This window comes from Bactrocera oleae, chromosome 4 (genome assembly GCF_042242935.1).
Source record: "Bactrocera oleae isolate idBacOlea1 chromosome 4, idBacOlea1, whole genome shotgun sequence".
Classification (NCBI taxonomy): Eukaryota; Metazoa; Arthropoda; class Insecta; order Diptera; family Tephritidae; genus Bactrocera; species Bactrocera oleae.
In genome coordinates, this window is record NC_091538.1 from 48,296,298 (window position 1) to 48,317,487 (window position 21,190).

Sequence of the window (21,190 nt, forward strand, 5' to 3'; positions counted from 1 at the left end):
AAGGAGAGAAACATAACGATTCTGTGGAATTAAAAAGCACCTAATAAAAAATAAATGTTTATACAAAAGAAGTGGTGTTAGTTGCTGCAAAGATTTTTAGGCCGTTATTTATATATTTTGGATACTAAATTTATTGAGAAGCCTTATTTAATAGACACTGTGAATGAATAGACAGATATATAAGAGAAAAAATCGCATTTGAAGTTGAGCATTAAAGTGCGTAAATTTAACAAGTAAACATGAAAAAACGTCCTAATATCCCTATTGCTTTGGATAAACCATATATTTATAGACTTATAAATATAATTTATTAATCTATTAACTTAAGATATTTCAAGCTGAACTTCTTCAAAATGTAAATTTCTATTTCTATGATCTGTTGAACTATTGCTTTTCAGATACGCTTGCAGTCAATTTACATGATGTCTGATGTCATGCGTGTTAATTTCCAGTTTTATTTTAATATGGTCAAATATTTCCTTACATTTTAAAAATAAATCCAGTACTTATACTGGTTGGTTGAAAAGTTGCTGCGCTCGAAATGCATAATGACACTTTCATATAAACCCACGCCCTTTCTAAGTGTAGTAATTTTTGGCATTAAAATTTTCGGTACGCAATCGACGAAAGCAAAAGTGCGCATGATTGACTCTTACAGTATCAGGACCAAAAACATTATTCATATTTTCATCCACGTGGCTGGCGTTTTCGTCTATATCGTAGAAAACTGTAAAATATGGCGTATTTTCTCTTTGCTGATGTCCATCGTAGACGAGTGTTATAACAATACTGAGTCAAGTAATCACAAAACTGTCTGAAAAGTTTTCTTAATACGAAATCTTATCATTCTAACGCGTTATTGCGTAATACGCTCAGTTATACAACGCGAGATGCAGATTATTAAAGCCATCTATTGGAAAAATTATGCCTTTCTTTTTACTAGACCTAATATTAACATATTTTTATTTCTTTCGTAATTATAAGTATTATACAACATATGTATGCATGTAAAATGTATTCACTTCTGACGGAATGGTGTGAGAAAATCAACTCCCAAAAGTATGCTTTCAAATTAACGCAATGTTTGCTAGATTACTATGGAGGACAAAAATGGCTGTTGATTTTAATTTTTTGCTGAGATTAAGTAAGGAAATTTTATTAAACAAAAATTTTAAAATTAAAAAAAAAAAAGTAGCAAATTACAACTAACAAAAATACTGCATTAAATCTTACTACTTTAGATTTAGTTGTAACTTTAGTACAATGAATATACCTCCACATTAGATGCTTTTAATAGTGCAAGTATCATGACACCACACAAATTTATGCGATTTACTACACCACATCGATCATCAAGCCAGTCTATAAACGTCTATATAATTATACAACACTAAACTTAAATTATGGGGCAAGTTATAGCCGACCCCCTTGGCAATATTCATGCCCTGAAGTGCATGTACGCGTATTTACATTTGTGTGAACTTGTTTGTATTCATGCACATAATTAGTTATATAACAAAGTGCATAACAACAACCAGTTTTTCAAACAAGATTCAAATCTTTATAAAAAAGCGAATCTTTGCAGCTTGTTAGATACAGAAAAAAAATCAACAGCTAAATTATCGCTCTCAGGGTACTCAGTAGAAAACATGAAATTCCTAGTTTATTTATAACAAATCACATAATTTAAATTAAAAGCCTTTTACATATAAGTAAAGCATTGAAATGACAACCAAATGAAATGGAATTCAATTGCCCACAATGTGTGTTGTAATTTCGCACACAATTAAAAAGAGCCGATGTGGTTGCCAAATGGCCCAGAAAACATATAAATATACCCAAAACTGTTTATGCGTACTTATATGTAGGTATATGTATTTAGATTATATGTGTGTATGCATCGTGTAGACACAGCTGCAGTTGACGGTAATGACTGTCAAAGCCGGTGGACAAACGCACACAAAAAGCAATTTTGCGATCTACACTGGCTGGCAAATGATAATACCACGCACACACATGCACACAAACACGGTAACGGTAAGCCTCGTAATCTGTAGTGAGAGTGCAGCGGAAAGGACGCATATAAATTGTGTTTTATCTGATGCTGGCGGCCAACAACTCCAATCGCTCGTCACTCACACCCATTTGTCGCGCACGTTTTTCTGCTTTGCTGCCGGTTGTTGTTGTTGTTGCCATGTGGTAGGTGCAATTATTGGTCGCACGAATATTGCTGGTTAAATGCATGGTTATTTAGTTGGCGAATTGTTTGAGTGCATTGCATGCTTTATTTGTTGTTGTAAGTCATAGTTTGTGCGTGTGTGCGTATAGATACATATGTGGGTGATAAGCGCAATGGTCAAAGCTTGCAGCTGTTGGTATCTCTATCTAAATATGTATGTATGTATGTATATATCTATATGTGTAATGGGGGTTTCCGTTCAGTTGTCTGTATTGTTGTTGTTGTTAACTGTTGCAGCGGATGCAGGAAACGGAAATGACATGTAATAAAACATAAAAGCGCAAGCGGTAAATGAGCGAGTGTGGTTAATTCAAATGGTCATTTGTGTGAGTAAGTTTTTGTGTGTGTGAATTAGTAATAACTATATATATAAATTATAAATTGTGATGGTGAATTATTCTCTTGTGAAAAATTACGGATAACAAAAATCAAAAATTTTTTAAAAATAAATTTGGAAACAAATATCAATAAATATTGCCAAAAATAGTCAAAAAAAAAATGTTAAAAAAAATGTATAAAAAAGTATTAAAAAATTAAATAAATTGCAAACACATTATTTTCACTAAAAGATAAAATCTCTGCAATATTTTTTACTAAACATTTCTGTTTTTAATTTTCCTACAAAATATTTTTATTAAAAGCAAACTAACTTAAGTACCTTTTTTTCTGATTTAATCACTTTACTAACAGTAAAAGTGTTAGTAACAAAATATTTTAATATTTTTGTTTTACATATGTATATTATTATTTGTAAAAAATAGTTTACTAAAATTTTTTTTTTTCAAACTTCACTTTTTAACTTTTTCCTCTAACATTACAAAAATAGAAAAAATAGTTTCCAAAAGAACTTAAAACATAAAAGTTAAAAAAAAAATTAAAGGAAAATAATTACGGTAGAGAAAAATATTAAAAAATTAAAAAATTGGAACAAAATATTTTGAATAAGAAAAAAAATTTGAAATAATTTGAAACATTTTTCTTCCTACAATATTTTATTTATTTTTTTTATTTTGCAAACAAAAGATTTTACTAAAAGCCAAACGCTACTGTCTTAATAACTTTTATTTTTGTTATAATAACTTTACGAAAAGTTAAAAGAGTTTAATATTTTACAAATTTTTTTAGTAAATATCCTATATATACACTGGTGGGCAAAAAAATGTTACCACGGCTGAAAGTTTTATATTACTGTATTGATATTGACCACTCGTGTATATATTGCTTGATTTTTATTATATAGATGGGTATCGATATACTTTTTTTTGTTGTTTTTTGTTAAAAATAATTTACAAATATATATTTGTTTGCAACGCTTCAAACACCAATTTGATCTAACATTTTTGCAGCACAAAACACACTTAAAAAAATAACAAATTCTGCCCTGTCTGCGAAAATCTACAACTCTATTGCCTTTTTCAATTTCCATTTCAATTGCAATTGCAATTTCATTTTCGATTTTAATTTTAATTCCATTCGAAATGCCAATGCAATCTGGAAAATGTAATCTATTCGCTTTTGTGAGTGTTGCTGCACTAACTTGCAACGCAAATACAAATACAAACATCATCACGCATTGACTTATTTGCGCATAAATAGACAAATCTACGTTGCTCCGTCTCCTATTATTGGCATTGTTATGCAACCAACCACCTCCACCGCCTCCGATGCTTTGTTGCTATTTTTGTTATCTTTACTGTACACCATTGTTATTGCTGTTGTAGCTTATCAGCGCCAGACATGTTATCGTAGCAAGCAGCCGCCACCTGACTCCACTTTATCAATACACCCGCTTTCTCTGCAACTCTCCCTCGTGCTCTCTCTCTCTCGCTCTTCATCAAGGCAGCACACCAGTTTGTGTCACCGGAATGCAATAAACAACATCAATATGCCCACAGACACTGCCACACCGCGCTCCGTTTGTACATTTTTCCATACATTGTAGTTGTCAATGTTATCATTGTTGTTTTTATTGTTGCACGCATTGTTATTTTTCATTTACATATTTGCAATGCAAGACTCTGCCATGTTTGTACATGGATTGGAATATGCAAAATACCAGCGGCAGCCATCAAGAGGCAAGCTAGCAGCAGTTGCAACAACAAATATGTGGCATGCCACAACTTGTGCCGACTCGGCAAACTGAAAGTAATTTCATCACTGTCTCGACTGGTTTCATTATTGCTCAACTCACCTTTCGTTCGATCCACATATATCTACTCTTACCACACACACACACATACATACATACATTCACTCACATACACACACCTAGAAATTCACCAATATCATGCTTAGGGTGCCTTTTCACTATCTTTACCATCTCCTTGTTGCATCAGTGCTTATTCGGGTCCTACTCTGTAATCACTACAATTCATTTCCTACCCCCTCCACCCTTTCAGCCAACTCTTTCTTGTTTTCAATAATGTATTTGTGTATTTACGTGTGCATGTTGCAATCATGCTAATCTCCTGCTTTCCAATGATATGATTTAATGTTGCCCATTTGCTGGAGCTGTAATTACACGACCATTAGATCGATAATATGTCCCTAAGTGAAGAGCGGTGAAGTGTGCTTGTGGTTGTCCAACTGTTGGTCAACTCTGTTGCTTCAGCCAGCTAAGCAGCGCGCACACATTTATGGTAAATACAGTGGCGGTCATATTGTTAGCGTCATTTATATAAGAAAAAAAAATTTTAATGAAAACATTACATTAAGTCCTCTTAATGCTATTGTTGGTTCAAGGGGAATATTTTTTCTTATATTAGAATTATTTATATAGATGGCAACCCTTAACTTATACAGTTTAAATATTTTAGAGGTATTTTAAAATTAGTTTTTTAAATTACTGAATGCAAAATTAAGGGTGGTAAAATTGTGGTCGGCAACCTCCAAAAAATGTAAGTTAAGCATCCAGCCCATCTGAGGAATATTCTAAAAAAAGCTACATACATACAGGTAGATTTGCCCCTAAAAACCTGTTCAAATATTATTAAATTACTAGCATTCCGAAATATAAATATCCGAAAAAAAACGATTCAAACAAGCACAAATGTTATTAAATTACTGAATCTCTTCAACTTATCCCAATATTACAACCATCTTTATTTACGTGAACAACACCGTATACTTACCTGTCGCAGTTATTAGCAAAGCATCACTTCGAAGTGTCCGCTAGGCATTGGAGGAGCCAATGGCAAGTGCCTTAATAGGCATAACAAGTTCGAGTGCTCCGAATGCTGCATGACTTAGCCACTTTGTTCGATTATTCCTGTCGAAAGACCAACAGTGCAGTTATCTTACAAATACGCACACACATACTTATACATATGTTGTGTTGTCTGTGTTGGCGCAGCTAATATTGGTGGTTTTATATGCCTGCTCTTGCATTAATTAGCTGCCAGCGGCTTGTAAGACTCGTGTTGTTTTTAGTTGACTGACTACTTTATTGGTTAGAAAATTAATTACAGTGTTGGCCAAACTTAATATGTTTGAGTGAGTTTATGTTAATGAATGAAGTAAGAACAAGTATGTTGAGGACAAGCTATACTTTGTAAAAAGTCAGTTAAATGTAAATTTGAAAAGAGATAGACAATGTCAAATTATTGAACAATAAATATAAAGACAGTGTATAGCATAGGGTTGGGTTGTTTTTATTTCTGTTAATTTTTACAGATACTCAGTTGTATATATTATACTTATTTGTATACCTCTGCCTGGCATTGAGCAGAATAATCATTTTCTTTTATTTTAGACTTGAAGGCTTAGCTGCGCTTCTCTTTGAATGATTAAGTCGTCTTCTAAAGAGTTATGGTTTATCAATAAAACTTTCTTTCATAAAATATATGCGAGTAGATATTATCAATTTCAAATACTGTGGTCCAATACGTTCGAAAAAAATATAAAATGCTTTATTGCCATTTTAAATTGATCAACTGTTTGCAATACATAAAAAAATACTGCCCAGAGACCAAATATATGCTAAATACCAGAAGGAAATTTTATTATCTCAGAGTACCTCAATAATTGGTAGTGCTATCGGTAAAAATCTTCAGTGATATCTTTCCATCTTTAAATAGAAATTTCAGTTTTGATACTCGCGGAATTATCCATTTCTTAACGTTGAGAGACAAACTAACCACTGATATCCAATTTCGATTTACATGTTTCCTAGATTAGTGAAAAAGCCTTGATACCCTAAAAGAAAAATAAATTTTATTTAATAATAATAATAATACTTCAGAAGAAAATCGTGGACTTTACGCTCCAATAGTTTTACCTGATATTTCACAACGACCGAAAAGAGCTGAAATATAATATAAACTTCAGGCTACTAGTATAATTGTAAAGCTTATAATAAGATTTAAGACCTAAACAACTTAATTCAATAAATCAGTCAAAGTTTTATAAACGGATTATATCTTATCTAAGTAAATTTATACTTTAGCTTTGAATTACCGATCACTATTCAAGAATCGGTCAAACTAATATTGTCAAACGTCTCGCAATTGCCGAAACATCTTTGGTTTTTCCAGACTGACATTAATGTGAGAACGAAATTTAAGTTTATAACAATTGTGAAACCAGCAGTGACAAAATTGGTTATCCAATTTATGTTTATCTATAAAAACTAACAAAAATATTTTGTTTAGTGTTTTATCACTCCAGTAATTCCTTAAAATCGAAAATTACATGAAAAAAACTAAATAATTATTTATTGTTTAGTCAGCTTTATACATATAATAAGTTAGCGAAAATTTCAAACATTTGGGTACCAGTCTACAAATTCATCGGAAAGTCGCAATTCCACTCTCACCAATTAATAACTTTCAATTTTGTTTCTCGTGCAAGAATTGAAGCCGAACAACCATCAAGGGTATCACACGTTCAATAAATGGGCCCAAAACGAGATTGCCACCGATCTCGATTTTCACAAGAAAATTTTGTTCAGCGATAAATGGATGGCAGATGGTATTATTGGTCCATATTTTAATTGGAGGATGTTAATGTGGATAAACTTTGGTTCCAAAAATACGACGCTACATGCCATACAACCAACGACACAATAAATTTATTGAAGAAAACTTTGGAGAGCGCATTATCTCGCGTCGTGGCCTCCAAGATCGTGCGAGTTAACACCGCTAGACTATTTTTTGTGAGTGTATGTGAAGATACTCGGCACATTATTGTTGACTTACGGCCCCAATTGCTGCGAGAAGTGGTCGAAAAGTGGGCCTCTCGGCCACACAATAAAACTAAATTCTTGGCCATAACATGAAATTATATGCGTTTTGTTCCTTTTTGAAAACCACATGTCTAAAAAAACACATTTTAGCTAAAATTTTTATCTACAAGATTTTTAAAGCACTTTTGTTTAAGATTTAAGATGATTTCGATAGTTATTTTTTTCAGAAAATTCATTGCAGTCTGTACTCTTGTTTGTCTCAAGGGATATTTTTGACAAACATAACCAGAAAACTAATTATTATTTTTTCTTACCCGTACGAAGCAAAATACCACCGTCTGCCTATCCTTCTTTATATACGAGAAATAGTCCCCCATTTTTGAGACATCGATCTGAAATTTTTCAAACGTCATATTCTCCCTGCTGCTCATTTGTCGCAACCGCTGATATCGGACTACTATAGTATATAGCTACCATACAAACTGAACGATCGGAATCAAATGCTTGTTTAAAAAACTTTTATTTTATTGATTTTTTCTTTTTTTTCATTTCCAAAACATTACAAACTATTAGTTGTCAGTTCGAAATACTAGCGGTCTTCTTCCATACAACACGAATCATACATAAAATTTATCGCAATTTCTGTGATCCAAAATATGTTGAAATTTATTTTTCACATTCACGTTAGTAACTGTAAACATTAATTCCAAATATTTCGGACCGTTATTTCAATATTAAATATCGTAAAATTGCATTAATAAAAAAGAGCATAACTTACGCTGCAGCAGGTGACTTTATTAAATGAGCAAAAGTGAAAGTATCACACACACAAGCAAGTGTGTGCAACACATGCATTTGGATGTGTATATACTTGCCACATGAGCAAGTGGACACTCCTAACGAATGTTCAGCCAAACATGAGCAGACATAAATTGCAGCAAAATGAGCAGAAAAGAACATAAAAATAAGGGAAAAAAAACAACAAAAACGTTTAATTAATTTTTGGGCAGCTCTTATGAGTGCTCAACATTAATACAAACACACTGCACATATGTACCTATGTACAATATATTTGTATTATAATGCGTGGTACAGCAGCGGACATAAAATGAGGGTAAGCAGCTAGGCTATATCATAGTAAGTATGTATGATGACTAAAAGCATGAAAAATTATTATTAGATATTATTTTAGGCGATACTGCAGACCAAACAATAATAACAAAAGCAACAACAATAACTTTACAACGTACATCAAAACTAATAATGAGATACAGCGTAGTCATATTGCTGCAGCAAAAGGAGTTACAACAACAATACCTGCCTCTTGCAAAGCATTTCTGGTTAACGGTTGGTGGTTGCTGACTGAACAATAAACGCTGCCACCGCTTATCGATGATATTTACGGCATTTGCTGTGCTAGTTTTACGGCAATGGGCGGTTTTTGCTTTAATTAGTGGGGCGTGTGGCAATATTAGGGCAACAGCTTTGGCGTCAAGGTGTGAGAGAATATTTTGTATTGATTTATGTGTTGCAAGTATGGCAAAATTTAATTAGCAATGGACCAAAGTAGCGATAATAATATTAGAAATGAAAGAACCAAGCTGGAGATATTAATGATCAAACACAGGCATAGCATAGTATAGCCTTGGCTGATTTAGCATAGCATGGAACTGTAAGTAATAAAGCATTGTAATAAAATGTATTAGCACATTATTAGTGGCATGGCAGCACTCAGAGCCAAATGGAAAAGTTATTTATCATATTATACTTGGAAATCGCAAATTTATTGGGTGACGCAAATGCTAACAAACCACCTCTGCTTTAATGATACCAATAGCAACAATTTAAGAAAATTTGTATGCTACACGTAACCCCAGAAGCATACATATATGTTCATTAAAGTGAATTCACTTTCGCCGGTCAGGCACACATCCTGCTGAGTTTGGCCTCCAAGGTGCTGGTTTCATCTATTCTGTGGGACCGCTTATTTATTTAGACACTATCTCAGCAAGCAGCGGTCATGCATACACACATATATAGAAAAGTATGCATATAGCTAAGCTGCCGGTAGTTAGCAGCTCTAACTGTATATTTCTCTATAAAGTATAACTCGCTTTGGTCCGCTTGCTCGACTGTCCAGCTGCAAATAATATCTCGTGCGCTACCAGCAACATTGTATACAGCCTTTTACCAACAAACGCAGCGCTTCACACTCACCAGCCGCAATAATAACCTTAAATAATCGTAAAACTAATGCCTTGCCGGTCGTTAGTACTACTAAATACCATGAAGGCGAAGCATACTTGCAGGCGCACAGTGTTTTAGGTTTATTAAATGAGAAATACATATAATTTTGTGGTGTTTGAAAGAAATATTTTTTTGACTTTTTATGAATTTTCATTTTGATTTTGATCGGTCAGTTTGTATGGTAGATATATGCTATAATGGTCCAATATCTACGGTTCCGACAAGTGAGCAGTTACTTAGAGAGAAAAGATCGTTCGAAAAATTTCATATCGATATCTCAAAAACTGAGCGACTAGTCCGCGTATATATAGACAGACAGACGGACACAGCTGTATCTACTCAGCTCGTCACGCTAATAATTTATATATATATTTATATATATACATATAATGGGTTTTCTTCTGGGTGTTCCAAACTTCGTGCTATACTTGATATACCTATATAAAATATATGAAGGAAAAACTTACTGCGGATATAATAGTAAAACCGAGTTTTATATGAAATTTTAACTAAAATTATGAGGGCGAGTAGCCACAAATGAAATTTCGCTTATATTACAATATATTTCTCAACATAGTCTTCTTTTGGGTCAATACTCCGATTGGATGATTTCTCAAGGTAGTCGAAGATCATATCATACCTTGTGAATTCCAGAAAACGATGGCATAATCATTCGCGCCGATGGAACGGTCTTCGCCTTTCCGAGAGCAGGTTAGTCGAATGAAGTCCCCGGTTTTAACTGTTCCTCGGACTTTGATCAAAATAAAATGGGGAGTCAGAGGTTGAAAGAGACAATCAACTTCTACTAGAATTTATTACCTGATAACAAATTTATCTTGCGATAATGGCGTCATAGTGCGGTGCGGATAAAAAACCTTACAATCGCTCTCGTATTGTAGTTTTTGGATGATTTAAGTCTCTTACACTCCAAAGAACCACACGTTTAATGTTCTCAAGTTATTAAATATGTAAGAAATATTCTGGAGAGATAATATTTTTTTCTGAGCTTTCAACTATTTAGTACTCAAAAAATTCCGATGCTCAAGCTCATGGTAAGAATCTGGCAAATCATTCGCGGAAATGACTAAGACGCTAACCGTGAAAGCTAGCTGTTATGGGGCTCGTTCCACAGATATTGGTCTAAACAATTTTGTATAGTTTTCAAGACATTATTAAATTTCCAGAAAAATTAATCGACTTGAATAGGATGCAATTGAGAAACCTTTGTATGGCCTTACCACTTGCATATTTGATTTTGAAGAAACTAAGTAGTTTTTAGAAATTATACCTTGAAAAACGAAGGATTATGCTCTTCAATATAAGTAAATGAAAAAAAAAAGTATGTTTTTTCAGAAATTTCCTACACTACCCACCTATCTACTCAATATTTTTCAGATCGGATCACAATTCATGTAGCTGCCATACAAACTGACCGATCAAGATTAAGTTCTTGTTTGCTAAATTCTTTATTTGTGAAGGATATTGTATGAGTGGGTATGATTTGAAAATATTTATTCACACATTTTCAGATTGTCGTAAATTTATGTAGCTTCACTCAAATTTTCTGATATAACTTGACTGCACTGTTCTATTTTTCACATTTTTATTAAAGGTTTATTGTAATTAAAGCACTGTGCAACACCCACACAATGAAGCGATAACGACAATTATAGCCTTGACCACCACTAAACTGAGAAGTCAACTAGCCACAACTAGCCAGTGGAAACCAAACGCCAGCCAATAAAAGCGACCACTGGAAAGATCCCCAAAGTCCTCTTCTAAGGCACACTATGTGGGAAATGACAGCGACGAATTTATTTATGATGCCAGATTGCCAGAGCCATGCATTTTACTGCTATCTCAAAGCACACGTGCACAGCGGGAAGAGTGTTAAGAGCACACATTCACCATGGGGGCAGTTGTTCAGTCCACATATAGAATTTCCCTGACTGTACGGAATGCATTTGTGGGCATTGTATTGAATATATAGTGGAGGTCGGTCATAGATTATTATTGTTTGACGATTGTTGCACAATACAGCAGCCAAGTGCTGAGCATGAAAAGTAACGTTAAATTTTAAATTATGCTATGGCAACCAAGCCTTAGTAAAGCAGTGAAAGTTTTGCCCTGAAGTAGCGAAATCTAAGCTTGTTGCAAAATTTAGATAGGAGTAAACTTTTTATTAGTATTAAAGGCAAGGATAGCCAATTACAGCGACACCATATTTGCATATTCACTACATGCATACATATATGTAAAGGTATCTACATATGTATACCATATTTATTTACTTGTCTCAATCAACTTTTATTTTGACTTTTTCATCCGGCGCCCGCATTCAATTTGCCTTTGCTACAGTAATTAAAACCAACCGGTCATCAAGCGAAGACATCGATACATACATCATACAGACAGCCCGCACCTCGACACACACACTGGCGCACATAAAGCAAATATACGGTAAAAAAGTAGTTGAGCAGACAGCAGTTTACATATGACTTATTTGCTTTGCTTTTGTCTCATTTTATAATTTTTAATTTTTTTTTTACTTTTTGGTTATTTTACTTATTGGTGCAGACGCATTTCGGTCCTAGTTACATTCAAAGCTGACAGTCGAATTGTATACTGCTTTCTGTCAACGAGTATCGTCTGTCTGCAACAACATTCATTGCCATAAAGTAAACAATTTGATGTCAGTATTGATTTAACTTGAAATGCTTTTTCATATCAATTTCACTTCGCAAGTGAAACATTGCTTCGTCAGCTATGAAATTGCATGACATCAAGAAGAAGAAGAAGAAGGATGTGATATGATGTGACAAAAAGTAGCCAGCAAAAGAAACATATAATTCGCTCAAAGCTACAAAACATATTTATTTAACGTTCAAGTAAATTGTCCTGGTGACGTCTGCGAAATGTAATTACTTACTTGAGATTTCGAAACTGCTGGTCGAAATTAAATTTTAAAGCAAAAGCAATTTACGTAAATCAAAATGAATTTGTGAATATGTCTTGTGAATCGAAAACAATATTAATCTTAATTGAACATAATTGTTAATATCAAAATATCATATAAAACTAAACCAATAAAATATAATTGTTTTTCCAGAATCTCACAAGTAAGAGAGTTACAGCAGATAGAACGATAAAGATGAAAAAAGCAATTTCTTGGTATGAAGAATATCAGCGTTTATAAGAAAAACTCCATTTCTTATTTAATTGCTTAGTTGAATTATTGGCATGTGCAAACAGACTATTACACTGTAAATGGAATAATCAATTCGTTCACACACACTCAATATAATTTACTCAATAAGAAATTATGAGTTGGCTTATAAATTTATAATCTTAAACTATTTGATTTATTATACACATAAATGCTGACATTTGAAAAAAGCACCTTTAAACATTTGCGTATACGAAAAAAAAAATTTCATTATAAAAATAACTAGTCGGCTTAAAGTTGATGAATTTTTTTGTCGGCTTTCCAATGAAATATATGTTGAATTTTTTCGAATTTTTCTATAAACAAAAGATACGATTTTATAAACAAATATATATATATTTTTTCAATTAGGAACTATTTTATTCACTTCTGAACTGAACTAAACACTGAAAGCTATACTAATAATTATTTATTAAAAGTAAGTTAAACGTTGGAAAAAGCATAAAATAAGGGAATGATATTTTTAAAGTGATCAAACGATATTAATCATTTGAGTAAAAAAATAAATATTTTTTAGCATACGAATTGTATTCACGAAACAACGGGAATTTTTTTTTTTTTGTTTTTGTTGAAAAATAGACTTACTTATTTGCCTACATGAATGTTGTCGCCTTCAAAATAGTCCCCATTCGATATTATGTACATATGCAGCGCTTCTTCCAATCGTCGAAATACTTCTTAAACTCGATTTTTGAGTTAGCCTTTAGCTCTTTCAGCAACTTTCATCTGTCTTGTAAAACTACGGCACTTTAAGGTTTTATTTTTTTTTGGTAATATGAAAAGGTCACACGGAGTCATGCCTGTGCGAATATGGAGGTTGAGGCATCGTCACAGTTTGGTTTTTGGTCAAGAATACACGAACAAGCAACGACGTGTGCGCTTTTACGAAACGAAAATCGCTAAGCTCATAAACACACGTGTAACCTTAACGGTTGCTTCAGACAAAGTAAGCAATAAATACAGCTGCAAATTTTATCATACAAGCATCAAAGTATATCAACATAATACAATCATTTTTTTTTTGTTTCTTTACACCCCTTTGGGGAATTTATTTTATAGCAATCTTGTAAATTAATACTAAAAACTATTTGTTTCTGACTTAAATTTTAACGGTTTTAAAATTACAAAATGCTTATCCTATGATATTCATTTCAGATGTGTAAATTTATACATATGTATGTATTATAGTCACTATTTTAGTGAGACCTGAGCAATGATTATTTTATTTATAGTTTCTTTTTTTTTTTGATACAAGTTCGAAAGGTTTTACTCGCTTTAATCTTCTGGTAGGCCATCATTATTAAGGAGCTGAAGAGCCTCAATGACTCTCAGAGTGTCTTGGAGAAGTTGCAAACAAGATGCTGACTGATTTTGCTATATTTGCGCCGGATTTATGAAAACGAAGGAGAAAAAATATGATTTAAGTAAAATCTTAAAGATTTGTGAAGCATATCAAGCTTACTTTAATCTGCGTATTAAAATTCAGGATGAATTCCATATGTGTCATGTAGACACTTGTATTTTTTATAATAATTATTAACTATTTTTAGCACATAAATTAGGTTATAATATGTTACTTTTTATTGTAGACTGGGGAATAAAGAGCAATGAAGTTTGATGTGCGGAGAATTTGAAGAGAATCAGGTTCAGGTGTTCATCTTTCAAATATTTGTGGAATGTTTTTCCAAAGCTTTCAGAGGCGAAGAGAAAAGTTTATTGTCAGAATGAATCTTAAATAAATGTTCGTTATCTTTCAATAATTTATGTATATGTAAAATTTTTGTGTATTTTTCTTGAGTTGAATTTTTCCATATTTAATACATAAAAGCAAAGGCAGAACTTTTTTATTCTTATTCATTTTGAGGTACAAAATCAATAAAAATAAGTTATGTATAACCCGTTCGCAAAAAAGCAGTTGACCGGTGTTATTTCTAAATAATTATTAAAATTGTTCTTTACACTATTTAAAAGTTATGTATACGCACTGGCATCAATTTAAAATTTAGTTTAACTTCAGAAATAAATGCTTACTTTCTTTGGTTTAATAAGATAAAAATTTACTTAGTTTCCATAAACTGCTTAAAATTCCGACTTCGCAATGAAAACTTAAAGTCAAGCTCAAATAATCTTAAAATTCATCACCAAAAATTTGCACGCCAACACTCTGCTGATGACAACAACTATAACAAAACAAATCAGCAGAAGACTAAGCCGCAATAAAAGCAAATGAAGTTAATGCTAAATGAAATGAAACTTAATGAACACACAAAAACAATAACAACAAAGCACACACATACAAACATACCTACAAAGAAGTGGCAGTGAAACTTGCAACTGAGTAACGTTTACTACAGCAACATGTTGGAGTTAATAAATGCGCAGCAAAATAGAAAGCAATTCTCTTTTTACGCGAAATGCAACAGAGATGCTTGTTGCAAGCGTGAATTTTCACTAACTTACTGCAAGTGCTTGTGGCTGCTTAAAATACGGAGTTCAATAACTTAAAATAGCGCAGCATTTGCGAGAGTAAATTTGGCAGTATTTTATGAACTTTGGAGCTAACTGAACTTAAAAACTGTGTAAAAATAAACCCTCGTTGGATTTTGAATTGCTGCTACGGTTTATACAAAATAGGAAAATATATATGCTTATAGTTGCACCCAAATTAGGTGGCACTTCCCAAACTGGCTTACAACTTGAAGCAATAAAAACTTATTTATTTAATCTGTAAATAGCTGAACTTAGTACTGTGTCGAATTTAATTTCGATTGTAGGTTGGAGAGGGTGCACAAATAAGCATGTATCTCCCTTCATGGAAACAGTTAAGTAAAAGGATATAATTTCACTGCTATGAATACATAATTCACGCAAATCGGCTTGAGTGCAACCTCAACGGTGAAACGGTATGCGTTGTATATTTGGTTGAAAGTGACGCGATGGTGAATGAGGAAGCGTTTGTATAATTGCATTTAGTTACGAGGGTAACAGCTTTTTAGCTGCGGAATTAGGAGTTTAATTTTTTAATATGGCACTATATATTTATAACTAAATTTGATATGTTTCAAGCAAAATATAAATATTTTAAACAGGCAGCTTAAGGCAAAGAAGATAACTATAACGATAAATAGATATATCTACAACATAATTTTTAAAGTAAATAGATATTGAGAATTGCGGTTTCATATCATAAAATGAGAACAAAAAGTAGAAAAAAGCTTGCGCTGATCCTATAATACCCTACACAAATACAAAAGAACCCTTAAAAATGTGTTTGTATGACAGATATTTGCTATAGGGTTCATATCGGAACCATTTCTTCGGAGATTGCACCAATTTCTTAAAGATAACTCGTCAATTGAAAAATAGAAGCACTTGATTTCGATCGTTCAGTTTATATGACAGCTTTTTGGAAAGAAAATAATATGTGCGAAATCTCAGATAGATAACTGAGATATTAGTTTGCTTATATACAGACGGACAAAACAGCGGACATGTGTAAATTGACTAAGCTCGTCACGCTGATAATTTGAATTTCCGCGTCGTTACAACGCTCGCTATTAATGGTAACGACAATTTCTGTATCATTTCGAAAGTAATAAGGCCCGATGATGCCGCCAGATAATCCAAGCCAAACGGTCAATTTTGGGGATGCAATTGCGTTACCTGAACCACACGAGGATTTGACACACACCAATAACGACAATTTTGTTTGTTAACGAAGTCGTTAATCCAGAAATGGACCTCATCTGAGAAGATAATTTTTCGAGGTTCCAGATTTCCGGAGAACTTGAATTTGGGTAATAATGTTAGACAAATTCCAAGCGTTGTACCAAAGGGAAACGTGACTGATCAAATGTTATACTGACAAAGCTTGACACAATTCCGCAAACAAACATAGCCGCCACGATCTGTCAAAACCATGCCATTCCTACTGGTATAAGCTATATATATTTTATAAGATCTCCGATATTTCCTTCCGGGTGGTACAAACATCGTGGCAAACTTATTATACCCTGATCAGGGTGTAAGTATTAGTTTACAATGAATCTTATCACTTATTGATTCGAGTGTTCTCGCTTTAAAAAAATATGAGTTTTAGCTTTTCTCTTAAATATATTCCTAATCCAAAGTATACTCCTATTACGTTTACAACAACATACTGTATTTTTTTAAATTTTAAATATTTAGGAGGAAACCTTATTTCGGCTTAAAATCGCAAAAAACCTTAAGTTTCAATTGAAAATTTTCGAGTCGAAATTTCCGATTTTTTTAAGAAGTCAGTGAAGTTTATGTTTGTTGAAATCTCTGCTTGCCGATGGTATAAAAAATATATACATTACTATAGTAAATTTGTAGATTCAAATTTAATTTAATCTAATTTTGTTACTAAGTATTTCTATATATATAATATTAAGCTTATATTTAAAATTATGGTAGCCGCCATGGATACAGAGGTTAATAATTGGAAATGAATCTCCACTTTTTCCATCTTTTATAATTTTTTCATGAGCCGTTACATAAATTTATTAGAGTTTAGATTTTACTAACACAAAGTACGCGTAAAAACCCAAAGCTAGTGAACTCCAATACATGAACTGTTACCCTCTTATGCAGTTAACTTTATTTTATATTCAAATCCTTGCATTTCTATCCGCTGAGCTTGTTTATGTATGTGTTCCGGCATGTGTTTCTGTTTTGGGTTCGGATTAGTCTAACGGCATTTGCATATTTTAATTATTTAGATTGTTTTAACGGGGCAATGCTATACCGCTCACAACGGAATACCCTATCTTAAGCGCAGTCGTCAAACAAAAACAGCCGGAAGCACGCCAGACATGGCAACTGCCATTTGCGCGCCACTGCTCACCACTCCCAGGCACTCGAAACCGAAATGAAAAAAGTTGAGAACTCAATTTCAGCTTAAACGCTGAAACTCAATTAAATGCACAGCTGTCTGCAGGTGTAAATTTTCCAAAATTTCCAAAGTAAACAAAAGTAAGTGAGCACACCACGCTCCGAAGAGCACTGCGGGTAGATGGAAAGTAAGCTGAAATATTTTTAGTTATCGGAAATTGATATCCTGCCCATTTGTGTTTGTGTTTAACTGAGTGCATGTGTGTTGCTTTGCATGTGTGGCACTTTCCTTGCTTTTATGTGCACGCAATAATTTTTCAGCTGCCTCAAATTTTCTTACCTCTTTTCGCCTTTTGACGCTTAATGGCAAAGGCATGTTTGTGAAGTGGCGCATTTCCGTAATTCAGCATTTTTGCATGCGCTCATTCCTTGCCATTTTCCACTTTTCTTTTTGCACTCCAATTGCATGCCTGCAGCAGCAAAAATTCAGCTACTTCACTTGTCTCAGTCGCTGGCGCTTTTGTTGCCAATGCTCTTGAGTTTTTTTGTTGTTTCATTTTCCGTTACTTCTTTTCTTCGCCTTTTTTGTTGCGTGCCATGTGGTGTAAACAACGCTTGGTGAACGGTAAAAAGTGTATATCAACGTTATCGCTCATGGAAATGCCATCGTCGCTGTATTTAAGGTATTCAGATTACTCATACGCACCGTCATATTCCTGTGAAATTCGGAGTATTTTTTTACCAGGCAATTATTTTCACTTATTTCTTTTTCTTTGAAATGCATGCTTTGTTGAAATTTGCTGTTGCAACGATTTTTAAGTGCAGTTTCAATAGCGGAAGGATTTCAAATTGCGCGATCATTACTCACTGCATTGGTTCGAAGCTGGTTCAGGTAACTCTGAAGTATTGAAAGAATATTTATTTAAAATTTTTACATATTTTTCGAAAATTTTTTTATAAAGCACAGTTATCAACGAATTTTACACGAACGCTTAACTAACGGTGATTTATTTCAAATTATTAAACTGTCAAATTTTGCAATATAAAGTTATTGGGTAACAAAATTATATACTGTACTGAGAAAGTGAGTAGTATATGATTAAAGACTTGTTGAAAAACAATGCCTTGAGAACACTCATTCTGTTCCAGTTCCCAGCAAATTCTGAATTCCAAAAACTATACCTTACGTCCGAAAATTATAAAAATGCGTTAAACAATAATAAATTGCAAATTGCATGAAAATACCTCGACAATTAAAAGAGTTTTCCGTACAAGGACATGAGTTTGATCGGTCAGTTGTATGGCAGCTGTATGCTATAGTAGTCCGATCCAAACAATTTCTTCAGAGATTATAGCGATGCCTTGGATAATAATATTTGCCAATTTTTTTTAATATACCTTGTTAAATGAAAAAATTTTCCATACTGATTCATTTCGGTCGTTCAGTTTGTATGACATGCCCATATCGGCGGTACTGACAAGTGTGATGTTTGCTTGGTGAGAAAATGGTGTGTGCAGAGTGTTTCAGACCGATATCTACAAAACTGAGAGACTAGTTCGCGTATATACAAACAGACAGACTGACGAACATGGCTAAATCGACTCAGCTCGTCACGCTGATCATTTATGCATATACTTTATAGAGTCTCCTACGTTTCCCTTTGGGTGTTAGAAACATCGTGGTAAACTGAAAATATGGTATAAAAATACAAAAAAAATATTCACTGAAAGTTTTTATATATAATATTACAAAATAATTATAAACACAATTATAATCTCAATAGATAAGGTTGGGTTTTACGGCTGTTGTTGTTGAATGCATTTAGACATTTATATAGAATCCTTTGTCATATGATTGGACCACACGTGTCGACAAAGTACTTTAAACTCATAAAAAAACCTTTAATTTTAGTTGTTTTATATTTCCCCCACATCTCCCCCAGGGGCAACGTCGACAAATAAATATTACCGCAATTTGAAAGTTCGACGAAGTTCTATGTTAGCATTCCAATCCATATGTTATCTTATCTAAACAACACTCAGGATTATTTTCTGTCCTTATAGATTTCGGTTATTTAAAAGTACAACAACTTTCACAAGAATAACTTGTACTCTAAAACTTTTTGGAATACACAATTTTTCGGAGCGGAAGTAAAAAATTCATGCTAAATAATCATTGCCAGCGATGAGAACTTGAAGGAAATAAGGAAACAGTTCCCCACGGTTACCCCGCTCCTTTACATATAGGAATCTTTTACAAACTCTCATCAGATATGAGTAAAATCACTAAGAATACCGAACAAATAGTGTTAGCAAAAAGTACTATGATCGCACGGAAAAAATATCTAAATTTGAAAGATGGACTCTATACAGCACTCAACTCAACCAACCCAAACCCAGCACTCAATAGTCTTCATTATTTTGACTGTATGATGTTTCATATATAGTTTTTAGTTGATTTTACTAAAATCACTGTCATAGGTTCTGTTATGAGTTTAGAGCGTTTTAGCAAAGAAACTGTAATACATTTTTTACTAAGGTTAATTTTATTATTCGAAATCGTCATCTTGTGCTTTCACACAAGCTCTCAAACTGAAGATTTTCCAAATTTCTGTCTGGTTTTGACAGCCCAAGTATCCAATTCTGACCACGAACTGTAATCCAATGGATTCAAATCTGCACTTTCAGACGGCCAATCATCTGCAGCTATGAAACCAGGAATATTGATTTGAAGCCACTGCTGGGTAGTTTTTGCCTTGTGTGCTGTAGCAGAATCTCGTCATTTCCGGCAGGCCCTCCTCGTTGACAGCAGAACTTCTTACATGATCATATGGAGTATGGTAAAAAGACAAAAATGAAAAAGAAATAATTAAAACTGTATTTTTGCGTTTTTACAGAAAATGCAAATTTTAATGAAAAATTCTCGATGTTATTCTTTTTTTAAATAGTTGTGATTGAAAAAAGAAAATACTTCGTCCAAGACCTTGTAAATTTTATTTCGAAGACCTCTGAAAAAGTTCATTAAAATCGGTTGAGTAGTTTGCGAGAAATCTTGACAACCGACTTTGGAAATACAATTCCGAGAAAAACGCGTTTAAAATTTTATGTGACTTTATAGCTGATCTCGGGCGAGCAACTTTTTAAGGCTCTATCTTCATAACTATTACTCGGATCAACTTGAGCATTTAGGACAATATTCAAAAGATGTTATAGATTTATTTAAGACAATAAAAAAATAGATCTTTTGAAGCCGTGAAACCCATGCAGCATGCTTTCAAAACTACCTTGCTGGTATACTTTTACCCCAGTTTTAACCCTTTTTTCACAGAAGTGAAGCTGTGTAACGCCTTTGCAGAAGATCATCACCAATAAACCATTACAATGCCTGGAGACCACATTGAGCCCTTGAACTAACATTTTTTGCAGCTTTGGACGTTTGTGC